This window comes from Triturus cristatus, chromosome 2_2 (assembly GCF_964204655.1).
Source record: "Triturus cristatus chromosome 2_2, aTriCri1.1, whole genome shotgun sequence".
In the NCBI taxonomy this organism is placed as follows: Eukaryota; Metazoa; Chordata; class Amphibia; order Caudata; family Salamandridae; genus Triturus; species Triturus cristatus.
Window position 1 is genome coordinate 525,140,989 of NC_140582.1, and position 16,833 is coordinate 525,157,821.

Below are 16,833 nucleotides of genomic sequence, written 5' to 3' on the forward strand. Positions count from 1 at the left end.
AGCCGACTTTGGAAGCAAGATCTAACCCACATACCTGCTCAGGCCAATGCGAGTGGCGCGAGTGAGCAGAATCACGCTTTGATTTTTTGTGTTTTTCCTCTAGAACTACCTGATGATTTCGACTTCGATGAAGATAGACCTCTCGAGCTGCTTCAACAACTCCAGGAGCAAGAATAGGACCGAACTTTAGACATGGACAGCGACTTGGTTCCATCAAGGAGTCTTTTTGTGCTTGGCAATGTAGAACTTTGCTTCACAGTCCTGGATGGGCTTCGAGTTCATCGACGAGCAGTTGCTGCAGGCCTTGGAGCCATGGCATGACCCCAGACATCACAGGCATACCTGGTGGGAATCCGCTACAGATATGTGTTTGTGACGGTCCTTATAGGGCTTGAAACTTGTCGTTTTTCGTGGAGACATCCCTTGCACACAGAAATCTTTTTTTAGGAACACCAGCGTGGAGTGGTGCCTATAGGGACCCTGCAGGTCATTTCCGGAGCAGAACAGTGTCAGGGCATGACCACACGGCGCCGCCCAAAAGCGTGCCAAGGTACTACTGAACAATTTCATGTCCAATTTGACACAACAGAAATAATCCAAAAGGTGAGGATTCGGCATCTAGAAGTCTATATCGGAACCTCATATTAAACAGAATAGAGCACAGTTTACCAGGTTTTATTGAACATTGGGCTGGCGTGTGCTGTGAAATATGTCTGAGACAAAAGAAGAAGGTATTTACCTTCGATAACGCCTTATTTGGTAGAGACAGGATCTAGACGAAGATTCCTTACCTTGGAATTATCCCCAGGCACCAGACTGGATTCAGAAATATTTCTACAGCTGAACGTCTGCGCGTCAGTAGAGGGCGTCAAGGGACTTCGTAGCGACGTCGTCCATTGGAAGTGACATTCCCAGACGTGCTGATTTCACTTTCTTTAGTGACAATTTTTTAATACCTAATGAAAGACATAGAAATGCCCAGAAAGTGAGCTTGTAGACAAAAGGAGAAACCAGTTCATAGAGCGGGAAGGATGGATGGGTCAGTAAGGAATCTGCAGCTAGATCCTGTCTCTACCAGAAAAGGCGTTACCGGAGTTAAGTAACTTATCCATCCGACAGAGACATCAAGCAGATGATTCCTTACCTTTGATTTAGATACCCAATCAATAGCATTCACGGAAGAGGTTCTGCGAACTGATCCCACTAAACATCCCTGACTAGGACTAGCGGGTCTGTTATAGGAAAAAAAAATGAAAAGCTGTCTAGGAATGCAGGTGAGGAAAGGAGATGTCCCATCAGAAAGATTGTGGAAAATCTGTACCAAACTTAAACCCGTAATCATGGAAAGAACATGGGGAAATGACACCCATGACACCAATGACACCCGTGGCCAAGGAATAAGGAAGTGCAGGAAAAACACACTTCATATACTCCTAATATTACATAACCCCTCTAATGGTATCCAGTCCATTAGTGGACGTGACTGACTGAAGGCCAAAGTTAATGGCCAATACCATTGAGACAGAGCTCCTTCCCGTAGAAACAAGCGAGCTAAACCAGTCTTGAGAGATGCAGGAAAAAAGGAGGAAAAATCTCAGAACACATCTACAATGTAGAGAACACCAATCAATGCTTCAAGAAGAGCAGTGTGAAACAATAACAACAAGTATTGGCACTGACCACTCGTGGTCAGAGAACACACAGCGGGAGAAACGTGATCCCTCTGGGACCATTTAGTGAAGAAATGACAGAGGAGAAAGAGTTACCAATTGCATATGCAAAGACCATGTATTAATCCATTAGAACAAAAGAAAAGGTGCAGCGACGTAAGCATAATGTACGCCCTCCTACGCAAGTCAGCATAACATGGCCTAAAATGTATACACATATATAAAATGATGCACAAAATATATAAATGTATGAAAATATACACACACACACACATATATATATATATATATATATATATATTCCATATGAAACTGCTCCCAGTTGAAGACACCACACACAACGTTGGCTTTCACCTTTTATTGTCTGGGAGGCAGCAGCAGGCTAAGACACGTCCTCACAGCATCGAATAAAACCATGTCTGCCATACGCGTTTCGGATATGTTCCTTGTTCACTGGCTGGCGTATACGGGGGAAAGGAGCAGCTTTGCTGATTTATAACAGATGGTTTCAAGTAGTGTTCCCGCCCCACTGGGCGTGTGCTTGCTAGGCACTCTGGGTGACGTAGTCCTTGGCATTGTGCTGTCCATAGTGGCTGTCGCTTTACCTTCACCTCCCCAAATATGATCCCGTTGGGTCGTTGTGCGGAAGAATCCCGCTCGCTGCTTTAGTGACGCCTACTCCAAACAGGTACGTTGTTCCGTTGTCTGTGCTATGAGCACACGGACCTGCTTTGCACACAGTGGGGTGTCCTCGTGGTCAGAGCGGACCACAAATATTCCATATGAAACTGCTCCCAGTTGAAGACACCACACACAACGTTGGCTTTCACCTTTTATTGTCTGGGAGGCAGCAGCAGGCTAAGACACGTCCTCACAGCATCGAATAACACCATGTCTGCCATACGCGTTTCGGATATGTTCCGCACAACGATATTTGGGGAGTCTGCATGGTTCGGTGGGGGGTATTACGTAGTGCATAGGTGCATGAATGAGTGACTCACTGTTTGTATGTGTTGAACACAGCATGTGTGCGGGACTGTATGGGTGGATGAGTGTGTGTATGGGTGTGTTAGTGAGTGAATGACTGTCTCAATAGTGTCTTTATGAGTAACTACATATGTTTTAAACTAGTATATGTGACTTTTGGTGTATATAAGTGAGTATATGTGAGAGTGAGAGATTGAAAGAGTTCCTGTATGAATAAGTATGTGTTTCTATAAGTGATTGTTTAAAAGACTAAGTATGTGTAAGTTTCCGTAGAAGTAAGTGTGGTGGTGTGTGTATAACTGTATATGCAAGTAAATGTATGTTTGATTCTTTATTAGCATGAGTGACTATGTGTGTGAGTAACTCTATGGATGAGTGGCATTGTGTAACAGGATGTATAGGTGTATGAGTACATATGATGAGTGAGTACATGTATGAGTGACTGTATAGGACTGTTGGTGAATGAGTGGATGTGTATGTGGATCTTAGAATTACTGAAGAGGTTGTTGTAACTGGTATTGGTATGTCCATTGTTTTGAAAATTTTAGTCTCTATTTTTGAATGTGTGTATCAAAGGTTATATTAGGGTGAGAGGAGGTCTGCCACTCTATCACAAGGATGATGTCATCAGTGATGTCATCAGTGATGTCATTTGAGATGTCATCAGTGATGTCATCAGTGATGTCACTGACCATGTCATGAGTGATGTAATATGTGACGTCATCAGCAGTGCATTGCGGGCGCGCGAGTTATAGTTAGCTGAACTAACTATAACGGGGGAATTTCAATGGTTTTGTACAAGTGAAAAGTCCAGCTAACTATAACACCCCTGAAACCTATGGTTTTTTCAGTGAATTTCTGAGGTTTTTTAAATGCTAATTCCTAACTATAACGTGCCTGAAACCTATGGTTTTTTCTGTGAATTTCAAAGGTTTTTTAAATGCTAATTTCTAACTATGCCTACAGAGATAGGACATGTGAAGAAAGAAGAAAAAATGCACAGAAAGAAACAAAAGAAGTGCAGAAAGAAGCAACAGAAGTCCTCAAATACGAAGATAAGTGCAGGAAGAAGGATAACGTGCAGAAAGAACAAAAAGAAGAGCATTAAGAAGCCTTGTTGCAAAATCATCCTGTACCCTCAACTTTTTCAGACGGATACTGGTGGTAACTGAGTCTGACTAACCAGTCCTAGAGCCAGTGCTATGTTAAAAGACACTTAGAATACAGTGAAAACACCTACATACACTAGAGAACATTATGCGTTGGGGGTCCCCCTGTGATTAGCATGACCTCCTCTGTAAGCCCCTAGTATATAATAGGGCATGGGGATTAAAACTACCTCTTAAAACAGGCCACAGGGCGTTTTTGCACACGTTAACTCAGGCCCCGTCCCCTCCCTTTACCACTGTGTAAACAAGCCCTGTGTCCATTTTTAGTTGGGAGATTAAGTTCATTTGAATCCTGAGGGTCCCTAGGGTCCAACTAGCCCACTAGGTACCTCCAGTAAGTGCCACAGAGCTGCGTTGCAGAGAGGTGTAAAAAGTGGCACGGCCTGGACCACCTCTCTGCAATGCAGCTCAGTGGCGCTTACTGGAAGCACTTGGTGGGCTAGTTAGCCCCCAGGGGCCCTCAGTATTGAAGGGAAATTATATCCCCAATTTAAAACGTGCCATAGTGCGTGTTAGCACACGTCACCTCAGGCCCCGTCCCTCCCTTCACCACTGTGTAAACGCGCCCTGTGGCTGTTCTAAGTTGAGAGATTAAGTCCCCTTGAATCCTAAGGGTCCCTAGGGTCAAACTAGACCACTAGGTACCTCCAGTAAGCGCCACAGAGCTGCGTTGCAGAGAGGTGTAAAAAGGGGCTTGGCCTCAGAACACCTGGCTGCAGCGCAGCTCCCTGGCGCATACTGGAGATGCCTGTTGGGGGCGCGTTTGCAGAGTGCTGCACGGAGGGGGCATGGCCTACGGCACGATGCCAGTCTTTTATTTATTTTAGTTTTTTAAGAAGGGGGGCTGTTTGGTTCCCCTTCTTATTCTAATTTATTGGCCCTGATGACCCCATCCCCCAGGGCCAGTCTCCTAATTATATTTTTTTGACCCCAATCCCCAGGGCCGGCCACTGTTTTTTATTATTTTTAAAAAATATATATTTATAGACACACCTAGGACATGCTGGACAAACCGTACGTACCTATCACCATGACGATTTGCGTGATATTCATTAAAAGGCGACTATGCATGCAATGAATCCACGTGGAATGTATTTACACCACTAGTGAAGCTCTGACATGTCTGATGCCCTACCGTGCCTAATCCCGGTAGACACCCTTGTCGTTTATTTATACAAACATGGGTAGCTATTGACGGGCACATTTAATACACATGCACACCAAGCCATTCAAAGGGGATTCGACAAAAATTGGACCAAAACTATGCAAGAAACCCCCCTCACGGTTAATAAAACACACATCCGGATGTGTAATACTTTTTATTTGACTCTCTGGAAAGGGGACGAACATCACTTGAGAGTCACAGGGCGCTCCTGACAGAGCCCAATGCTGTGTTACACCCACCATTGCCTGCCGAGTGCCACACACCTCTGTGTTGTATTCCACTAGCTAGTGCATATGCTATGACACTCTCTAGCCCATGTGCACTGTAACACCACCCCGTGAATATGTCATGCCACACTTGTCTTCGCACGGGTTATATTGCCCCATCTAACGTGCCTTCCTCGATGCCTATGTTATAACGCACAGTGCTATGCCATACATATTACAATCTGGGATCCATATCTTTGTCACAGTGCATATGCAACGTTACACTCCCCAGCACATATTTTATATTACAACTTTAAAGACTAGTTAGGTTACACAACACTGCCCTGTGCATATTACACTCCAAGGCGCATATCGCATAGCACGCGCTAGTGCCTGTGCTATCTCGCACTCTCCAATGAATCTGTCATTGCGCACAATGTATTGCATATTATATTTCACGCCCGGTTCATCTTATATCACACTTTTTGGTGCATAGTTTATACCATACACTATATCTAGTTTTCATTTTCAATCGTGCTCTCAGGACTATGTTCTATATAACACTGTGTTCACCTACCCTTTTCACAGGCATTACATTTTGCGATAGGGGGTGGAGGGTCAGGGGGTGTTTCTGCCAAGTGAGCCTGGAGTCACAGTCACAAACGTCCTCTTCTTCCTGAATAAAAGTGAGATTATGCTGCATACTTGTTCATATTTTAAGTAGTTCGCACAGACACAATGTTTAAAAAACAATAAAGTTCCTAATACCCGCCTTCTCAGAACAGTTAGCTTGCTGCCCCATCCCCTTCCTCCCTATCCTCTGTTGTGTGAATCCATGGACTAGCCTCCTCCCTCCTGCCATGCATGGTCTGATGTGCTGCCACTGCCCTCAATTTAGTATGATGTACCAGTCCACTCCTCCTGCCCTCCATTGCCCAATTCTATGCCCCATCATTGACCTCCTACTTAAATTCTGTGCTTAGCTTGCTGCCCCTATTCTCCTTCCCCCTGCCCTCCGATGTCTTTGTGCATGCCCCTGCTCCATCCTTTTTGCCCACCATGTCCCATGGACCTGCCACTCCTATCTACTCTGAGTGTTCTGTTGAGCTGCCACTCCCCTCCCACCTGCCTAGCATTGTCAGATGACTGTAACCTGTCCCTGCCACCTCCACCCTGCCTGTCCACATGCCATGCCCCTATCCTCTTCCTCCTGTCCTACATGGTCCATTGTACTGCCACACCCTTCTGCCCTCCCTGGTCTGTTGTGCTGCAACTGCTCCTCCTGCCTGCCCCGTGTGGTCTGTTGTGAGGTCCCTTCCCCTGAACTTTCTTGTCTGTGCACAGGTCCTGACCCTCCCTTCTATCCTCCATCGTCCTTTGTGCATGCCCCTCCACCCTCCTTCTTGCCCATCATAGCCATTGTGCTGCCACTAACCCTCCCACTTGCCATGCATGGTCTTCTGTGCTGCCATGGCCCCTCCCACCTTCCCTGTGTGGTCAGTTAGCTGCCCCTGACCCCCTCCCACCTTCCCTCCATGGTCTGTGTGTATGCCATCACAGTCTCACTGTTGCTCTTCATGGTGTGTCTTGCTTCTAGTGCCCATCCTGCCTGACCTCCATGGCTATCTTGCTGCTCCTGCCCTGCCCCCTTGCCCCCAGCCCTACTCCCTCCCTCCTGGCTTGTCTGTTCCATTGTAATGCCCCTGATCCGTCCCTCCTGCCCTTTATGGTCTGTTATGCTGCAGCTTTCTCTCCTGTCTGTCCATTATGGTCAGCTAGCTACCATTGCCTCTTGCCCCTCTGTTCTCTGTTGTCCATGTGCATGGTCCTGTCCCCTCCCTCTTGCTTTCTATGGATTGTTGTGCTGCACTCCCGTCCTGCATGCCCTGTGTGGTGTATTGTGCTGCTGCAAACCCTGATGCCTGCCCTGCAGGGTCAGTTTGGTGCACCTCTCCATGTGCCTCCTGTCCTCTGTTATCCAAGTCCATGTCCCTATCCCATTTCCTTCCATGATCCAATGTACCATACTTGCGAACATTTTGAACTTGGTAAGAGGGAGATTTTGAAAAAAAACTGGGGTATTGATTTTCCCCTTTGAGTTACATTGAAAAAGAGGATATTGTAGACAGGAGACAGATCAAATAAAGCCCATTTGAGCTTAAAAACATTGGACGTTTCCTGGCTGAATCGGGTCTGTTGGCATGTATGGTTGTACTACCATTGCCTCTTCCTTCTGCCCACAATGGTCTATTACATTGCCACAGCCTTGAAGGAGGGTAGATTTTGTATCACAGGGGCCCCCTGGCCCGTTCTGTCCACACCTGAAGTATGAGACCCTTATCCTTGCCCTGCCAGCTGCATTTGTAGGCCGTATTAAATTGACCAGCGGGTCCTGTGTTGCTATATATTTATCCTGAGACATCCTTACCACTCAGCCAGCATAAAACCCCTGTGTAGGCCCTTCTGTTCAATATGTAGGCCTCTTTGTTAAATTGACCATAGCTCTGCAATTTTAGTGTATAGCAGTCTGAAGGCAGGTCTGCGAGGCCTTCTGCTCCAAACTAGTAGCCCCCACCCTACCCGAGTGCTCCGTGCTCGGTATCAAAGTTCAACATCCCCCTGAAGCTGTCGACATACAGTAGGCTGCATCCTGGACTGGTACTTGCTTCCTGGGCAGGTTTCCCGCTTTTAAGGAAGTGGCAACCGCAGAGCGTCAAGTTAGGAGAACTGATGAAATTTTATACATGAATATATTGAATTCCCGTACAATACCCATTATTTTCTGCTTGCTCTATGGAACTTACAATAAGCGATTGGCCTGAGAGACTGACCTTTTCACCCAGTCCATTGTCAGCATTAAGTGGGTAAATGACGAAATGTCTGGTAAAATCTGCAGACGAAGCTTTTGGGTAGCATACGTAGGTAGATGTAGCGTGCAAAGGAGCCCACAAAATGATATAAAAAGGGAGCACCCACAGATATCGACGGACTACCTCGCCGTCTGTATGTAGGTTAACAGGCAGTGCAGGTTTTCCCCAAGAGCTGGGAGCTCTTGTCTTCCTTTGCTTAAAATGTCTTGCTCTGCTTTGCGTATCTTATTCTATTTTACCTATATGAAATGTCATGTTATGTTGAACCATTGTTCTCTTTACTTTTGCATTTAAAAGATTTTGTATTGTAATTGCAGGAATGCTTGCTCTAAGAGTAAACGTGAGTGTTCCTAGGTAACATTTTCCTTGGTGTAACTTGTTTCTCATGATGCATTTATAGATGTGTTTTCTCTCTCTCTCTGTCAGTACATTAATTGAGATACAGAGAATATCATGACAGCTGTATGATTATCTGGATTCTGTATTTTGTACTTTGTCTCTATTCTGCGGTTTCTTTGAAGTTGCATCTTCTCATTAAACTGCCATTGTATTCTGCCTCCAATTCCATGTCTCATATGTCTGTTTTCTTCATTTTTGGAGCAAGCGTTCCTAGGCACCCCGGCTCAAATTAAGGTGCCCCTTTTGTCCCTGACTCACTCTCCTGCTCAGTTCTGTGGTGGCTCCCGGGGATCTGGGGACCGCCCCTAGCTTCCTTGACCCGTAATAGATCTTCCCTCCAACAGCCTCTCTTGCAAGTCCTGTATTGTTGGTTTGTTGCCCCTGCCCCCCTTTCCACTGCCCTCCATAGTCTGTTGTGCTTCCACGGCCCTTCCTGCCTGCTCAGTGTGGTTAAATTGTTGCCTTTGCACCCTCCTACCTGCCTTCAATTTTCAGAGTCCGTGCCCCTGGCCTCTGCCTCTCAACAGTATCCTAATGAACAACTAGATTGCTAACATTCTATATTTATTACAAAAGTGTGGAACGCCTGACATCATCTTGATGTAATCAAAACTGTAATACCTAGAGCATTTCCTTTAGAAATTACATATATGAGAGGGTCTTATTGGCATCAAAATTATGGTTAGTGCTCTAAAAGACTAAAATAAGGACATATTTTCTGAGTTTTCAAATAGCGACAAAGCACTTTTAAATTATTTGTTATCTTTATGTTTTTTATCCAGTTGACCACTTGATTAAATTTTGCACTTAGGGGAGAGGATGTGGTGTTACTTCCAGAACTGCAGACTTTGCAACTGGGGAACCAGGTTGAAGTTTCTGCTTCAGCTCGACATTCTGTGATTCTGGTCAAATCACTTAGTCTCCCCATGTCTACAACCAAAATGAATTTGTTCTTGTGTGATGTAACCAATGCTCATGTAAAGCACTCCAATACCTGACACGTCTGCACTATATAACACTGCAAAAACACAAAATAATAAGTGTTTTGCACACTTCTGTCATTGGGCTATATTTGGGCTACATCTGGGTGATTTTGGGCTACATTTGGGCTCTTTTGTCTCCGGTGGCCATCTTGGGAGATTTATTTGTTATGAAGTTTCCTAATTTCCTCATGTACTGCAGTCTCCTCAGTAGGAAATGCTTTCAGTTTTTTACTTTGATTCCATCATGAAGGTATTCAGATATGTCACACATTTGCCATAAATTCAGAATGTTAGCACTCTAGTTGCTCATTAGATCACTGTAGTAAAACTACTGCACCATGGAAGTCTGCTCCTGGTATTAAAAGTGCATGTTTCAGTCTGCATGTCAGAATTTTTTTATGAAATAGAAGAGGATTTGAGAAGTCACTCAAAATGTGCCCTCATTTTCTTTCTTCAGCATTAATCATAATTTCTATGGCAAAATGAACCTCCTCATTGTGTTCCTTTTTAAATTAAATGTTTTAAGTGTTACCAGTTTATTCCAATCAAGATGGCTTCAGGTGTGCCATACTTTTGTCATAATGAAGACAGTAAGCGCTCTAGTTGTTTTTAAGAACATTCTGGGACATTCTGTCATTGGGCTATACTTGGGCTACATCTGGGTGATATTTGGGCTACATTTGGGCTCTTTTGTCTCTGGTGGCCATCTTGGGAGACTTATTTGTTATGAAGTTTCCTAATTTCCTCATTTACTGCAGTCTCCTCAGTAGGAAATGCTTTCAGTTTTTTACTTTGATTCCATCAAGAAGGCATTCAGATGTGTCACACATTTGCCATAAATTCAAAATGTTAGCACTCTTTTTGCTCATTAGATCACTGTAGTAAAGCTACTGCTCACCAGGGAAAACTGCTGCTGGTATTGAAAGTGCATGTTTCAGTCTGCATGTCAGAATTTTTTAATGAAATAGAAGAGGATTTGAGAAGTCACTCAAAATGTGCCCTAATTTTTCTTTCTGCAGCACTAATCATACTTTTTATGGAAAAATGAACCCCCTCATTTTGTTCCTTTTTAAATTAAATGTTTTAAGAGTTACCACTTTAATCCAAGCAAGATGGCTTCAGGTGTGCCATACGTTTATCATAAGTAGGACTGTTAGCGCTCTAGTAGTTCTTTGGAACACTCTGGGAAGCTGCAGTAGAACACAAAGGAATCAACTGACAGTCTCTGCCCTTGTTGGATGTACATGTTTTACTGAGAATGTCAGACTTCATTCTCACATGACTGAGAAAGATAATGTGAATTTACAGAAAATATGCTCTCAGTTTAGCCTATAGATCACCTTCCAAACCTCTGTGGTAAAAGCATGAGAAAATATTTTTCTCTCAATCATGATATCCCAGCAGAAGGCTTTTTCACATGGTAAAATCACCTTAGAACATACCACAATTCCTAAAATGAGTATGGTACCATCAACAAATGATTTATAATGTAACTAAAGTCTTAAAACCTTCTATTAACTGCAATGCTTTTTAATGAGGTGCTATCATGTATATTGGTCCCAAGATGGCTGCCAACACTTCTTGGATGAAGTGCTGACAGCCAATCAGATCTCAGGATGAGATGTGTGGTTAGGCTCCGCCCACATATATATATGCATTTAAATGCTATTTTCTCAGGAAATACTGAACAGATTTACACCAAACCTACAAAAGGCACTTCCTTGACCTTATGGCTACCTCTCTGCCAAATTTCAAGTAATTCTGTTCAGCCGTTCGGGCTGTAGCTGTGTCTAAAGGTCCTATGGAAAAATGCATGGGGAAAACGCGTTTTGGGACCCCCCTTTTTTCTCAGCCCCCGCTTGACGAATCCCCCCGAGACTTTCAGGGTAGGAGCGGAGCGTAGCGCCCCACCTATTTTGAAAAATTCGCGAGGATTCGTCGACCGGCGCCAAAGTTATTCAAAATAGAATGTTGCGGATTTCCTATGGAAACAGGGTCCTAACTATAACTACCTACTGGCGACCGCCAGTAGGTAATATATATATATATATATATATATATTCACTGAAAAAACCATAGGTTTCACACATGTTATAGTTAGCTGGACATTTTACTGATAAAAAACCAATGAAATTCCCCCGTTATAGTTACTGTAGGCAACTATAACTCACGCGACCGCAATCCTCTGCTGATGCTAATACTGTATTTAGACACTTATTTGCCCATGTCTTCTTCCATTAAATTTTAGCTATACATATATTACAAATATTTTTTTTTCATAAAGACACATATGTCATCAGCAGAGGATTACGGTCGCGTGAGTTATAGTTGCCTACAGTAACTATAACGGGGGAATTTCATTGGTTTTTTATCAGTAAAATGTCCAGCTAACTATAACATGTGTGAAACCTATGGTTTTTTCAGTGAATTTGCAAGGTTTTTTAAATGCTAATTCCTAACTATAACATGTGTGAAACCTATGGTTTTTTCAGTGAATTTGTACGGTTTTTTAAATGCTAAGTTACTTTACGCCATTTGTGGCGTGCGTGCCCACTTAACGTAGTTCGTTCCGTGCGCGCACGGTGCGCTTCGCGCACCGTGCGCGCACAGTGAGCACGCGGTGCGCTTCGCGCACCGCGTGCCCACGTTACGCTAGATGGGCCATGAACGCACGATGCGCTTCGCGCACCGTGCGCACATGGAGGACATATGATGAGCATCGTTGTGACAGGTAAAATATATGTTTTGTTTTGCTGTAATATGCCATGCACATATGGTGCTCTTCAGGGAACCATTTGCATACGGGGTGGGGAGAATGTGGATATTTTTTTATTTTTTTTATTATTTATTACCGTACGCGTACGGTAAGCTTAATCGGCGAAATTTTCGAAAAAATTAAAATTGCCTTTTTTCACTTGGGGGATCGTTGGGGACTCCCTCGACATGGCTAGGTGCTTGGGAGCTGTCTAACCAGCCCCTTTACATGTTTTTCAACCCCCTGTCAGAGTGCGAGAGAGAAAATGGCGGCCGCCGCTTCCTGGTTTCGACCGATTCGAATGTTTACTAAGATCTAACGGCCAATCAGAATCGCGCTCGCGCACGTCACCGTACGCGTACGGTAAGCGCACCGTAAGCTGGCTCAGATATATATATTGATTTAAAGGCTATTTTCTCAGAATCTACTGAACAGATTTACACCAAACCTACAAAAGGCACTTCCTTGACCTGAGGACTACCTCTCTGCCAAATTTCATTAAATTCTGTTCAGCCGTTCGGGCTGTAGCTCTGTCTAAAGGTCCTATGGAAAAATGCATGGGAAAAACGTGTTTTGGGACCCCCCTTTTATCTCAGCCCCCGCTTGACGAATCCCCCCGAGACTTTCAGGGTAGGAGCGGAGCTCAACGCCCCACCTATTTTGAAAATTTTGCGAGGATTCGTCGACCGGCGCCAAAGTTATTCAAAATAGAATGTTGCGGATTTCCTATGGTAAGAGGGTCCTAACTATAACTATCTACTGGCGACCGCCAGTAGATAATATATATATATATATATATACACATACATAGCCTATACAGATATACCTAAAGAAGGGGACATATAATCATACACAACTTTGGATATGACAACAGCGAGCTGGTAATTAGCCACATGGTGCCGTATAAGAGGATGGAGGGAGTGAAAGATATCACACACCCCAAAAAAACAATAGCATCGAACATAAAACAACACTGAATGGCTACAATTAGGCACTCAGAGATAAGTAAAAAAGAAAACAGCAGGTGTGAAACCACCCCGCTAGAATAGAGAACAGAAGACTACTAGCTGGGTCTGTAAAAAGCTCAAGTTGAACAAAGACCAACACATGGAAGGCATACACCGATAACTAGTCTCCATCCCAATAGAAAGAATATTAGACAGACAAAATGGGCAGAGAAAAGAGTAAATAGATGTGTGAAGACCAACACCACAAAGTGGAGGTCTGAAACCAAAAGATCAGTGCAAAAAAACTGAAGTAACAGGTGGAGTTGACTCATAAAATAGCCAGAAGGTATAATCTAAACACTGCAAAATACCTTTCGTATACCACAACTATGGAGGAGAAAATATTCTACCTCTTCCAAAGGAAGAGAAGGGAGAGAGAAAAATCCACAAGCAAAAGGAATCTCCATTTTCCACAGGATGACCTGTCCCCATACAACAATTCCTCATCCATTATGAGTAAGGATCCTAGCGTCACCAAAGATCGTTATTTTCCTTACTCATTAGTTCAAGGGATAACGAACCCCCAAGGGTTGGAACCGTAACACCTTGTGCGAACAGAAAGAAACTCAGGAAAAGAATCTAAAAGGACCACCAAAAATCCTTACACACCAACCCAAGAGAGATGTTGGTCAAGCCACACATGTTTAAGAAACATAACATGAAAAAGAGCCATATACCCTGAAAAAGGGGTAGAAGGCAACATCTGAAGAACAATCAGCTAAGTGTATCTGAAATGTCATTGAACTGTTTCTAACAAGATACAAAACATTCCCCAAAAACCAAAACCAACAATAGCTTTACACACAGTAGAAGCAGATTAACAACAGCCAATGCAGTTGCACAGGAAAGAAACGGTCGGAAGAGTAATCCACCCATAGCCAAAATACGAACAAGGCACTTCTACAAGAAACCTTGAGAGAAGGATAAGTGGCAGATGCCCTTCTTGCCAATGCATCGAGAGAGCTAGCACATGAAAAAGACTAAAAAGGGAACAATGCTTAGGCCAGGAGCAGGCAATGTACCATAGGCCAAGGACTATGCCCCGTCCCCTGCGACTGCTAGGAAAGAAAGGACGCCAAATAGAGAGGAAAACAAAACGGGCTTTTGAAGAGAATTACACTCGACAAAACAGAAGGGGGTGGGGGGGCAGGTGCAAAGTTGAAACCCCTTGCACTATCTCACCAAAAGCACATAATTTGAAGTACCCTATAAAGGGTACTAAAGTGCCAGAAACATATGTAGGAATTTCTATAAGGCATACAGACTATGTTCCCCGTAGAACAGGGAACAATGAGCCAGTGCATCCACACAATACACAAAATACCCTATAGAGAATCAGAACTCGGGTAGAAAAACCATCTTCAGAAAAGAAGAACAGGCGTTGAAATCCAATAGGGCCACAAAGTAATATGCGCCCAAAAAACCGGGAACCAAAACTGGTCACCGACTGTTTAAGAAGTAATTAAAAAATACCTGCATAGGGCAGGAGCACCTCACTGGATGCCACCCGTAGGTGGAGACTGAAAAGAAAAAGCCAATGGGCACTGCCCTAGAACGACTCATAGAAAGAAATCAAGAAGACCATTCCCTGTACAAGCCTAGTACGGGAGAAATAAGAGAGGCAGAAGGTCAGAAAAACAGAATTTAAGATGCTGTTCCACACCAACTGTCCCGAAAAAATTGTAAGGCGGAATTGGCATGAGCACCGAAAAGGCATGTCGAAAGGCATGTCTACCACTGTGGATTCCACAGCCTCTGAAAAACAGAGTTGTGTAGTCAGGCACAACAGCAGAGTGCTACTGAAAGAGCCATGGCTCGCCCGACAGAATATGTGGTATCCATGCCACATCGAATCATCATCTTACCTGCTTGGTGGCCAACATGGAGCAACTGGAAATGATCTTTCTGGGTCTCATTCGGAAGCGAGGGGAGCAAGCGCGAGATGCAATCCCACAATGCATTAAAAAAATGACTCCGAACACAAGCGGTATTGGCATCAAGGGGAGACGAGGGGCAAGATGGCGGACGCTCTGGCGTTCGAGTGAGCAGCATCGCTGGTGGTCTCCCTGCCTAATCCCTTGGTCGGAGTTTGTTTTGCCTAAAGGGCCGGTCTATGAAGCAAACAAATCCGGGAAAAGTCGGCGAAAAACCCTCGGAAACTCTCGGAATGAAACGGAGCGAAAATGCTCGTTTTTCCTGAATGAAGTGAAAGAGACACAGGCTTTTTCAGCGTTGTCTTATCTGTAATGAGGCCAGATCTTCAGTACTTGCTCCGCCGGTCGCTCCTGTACACCTGGCGGCATTCAGCTATCCCGTGCTGCAGTTCAGTCTTGGAGCCTTGGATCAAATTAGAGCATATTTTTCCGGAAAAGAGCGTTGTGGGGTTCAGCAGTGTGTGTGTCCCGGCAGCTGCTTGTTTCCCTTGTTTTCGACTGCAGCAGCAACGGATGTCGCAGGCATTCAAGAGGCGCCTGAGACAAGGCGGAGACGCTGAGGATACTATGGCCCCAAAAAATCCGGTTATTTCTAAATCCCAGAGTAAAAGGAATACGAGGGCGACTACAGCAGTACAGGACACTACAGTTCAGGAGAGTGCCGGGAATATTGGGAATATTGGAAATCCTGGAAATTTTGTAAGTAATACGCCATCTGAAGCCAGCCAGAACCCTGTGCAGGTAATTAATGATTCTAATAGTATTTTAAACCTTGCTCAGCCTGGTTTGACGGAGTCCACTCATGAGTCCATTCATGACAACGCTCATGCAGCAATAGGGGATTCTGGGGGTCGTAGTTCTGGGACTGCCCCCAAAATCCCTGATATGTTTGTCTTAAAAAAAAACAGTAAGACCAGCAAGACCAGCAAAAGCTTATATTCTAATGTTGACAACGTACCACAAAATTAGACAGATTTGGATAAAAACATGGACAATGCTACTGACAAGGTTTTATCCGGTGATGATAATATTCATTCTGTGTTACTCCCACATCAGAGTGCTATACCATCAACTTCGCAGCTGTTTGGACATGTAATCCAAGAGCAACCACCAGAGCCGCTTGAGCCCGTACTATAGGTTCCTGAGACTCCATTATTAGTAGAGGATACTGAGTCAGTTGACTCTGCTGGTAATTTCTATTCTATGACTGACTTGTCAGTGGCTTTGGACTCAAAGTCTGGTGGCTCAGGCGGCTCAGGCGGAATGGAGAGACGATCTAAGTGGCAAGAGTGTGGGCTCACTACAGGAATCGTTCAGCTTGGCTGATCAGGAGGGAGGGAGTGATGAGGAGGAGTCTCAGGATTGGGATGATGACACCCCCCAACACAGATTAGATTGGGGTACTGTTGAAGCCACAGTAGTTGCAGTGGATGGAGTAGATGGAAACACCTCTCCGGTTCAGTCACATATGATGGTAGATAAGTATCCCACTGCTACAGCTACTACATTGGATACACTCTGTCAACTCATGATCCAGCACCGGGAAGAGACAAGGGCAGAAAACTACGCACACAGGGTGCTGTCCGGCGGCTTCAAAATAATCTCAGAAAAGTTGCAAAATCTTGCAGTGAGATGACCGCTTGAGTGACTGAAGCTGAAGGCAGAATACCAGCGATTGAAGATACTGT

The 16,833-nt window shown here is 44.4% G+C and overlaps 1 protein-coding gene and 1 non-coding gene across 4 annotated transcripts in view; both read right to left on the reverse strand.

Moving 5' to 3' along the window:
• The window catches only part of LRBA (LPS responsive beige-like anchor protein), a 2,426,603-nt gene that overhangs the window by 824,773 nt on the left and 1,584,997 nt on the right, over positions 1–16,833 (reverse strand). The window lies entirely within an intron of this gene.
• Positions 13,583–13,725, reverse strand: LOC146862454 (U12 minor spliceosomal RNA). Its single transcript, XR_014978647.1, has one exon. It is a non-coding gene; the product is annotated as a U12 minor spliceosomal RNA (small nuclear RNA).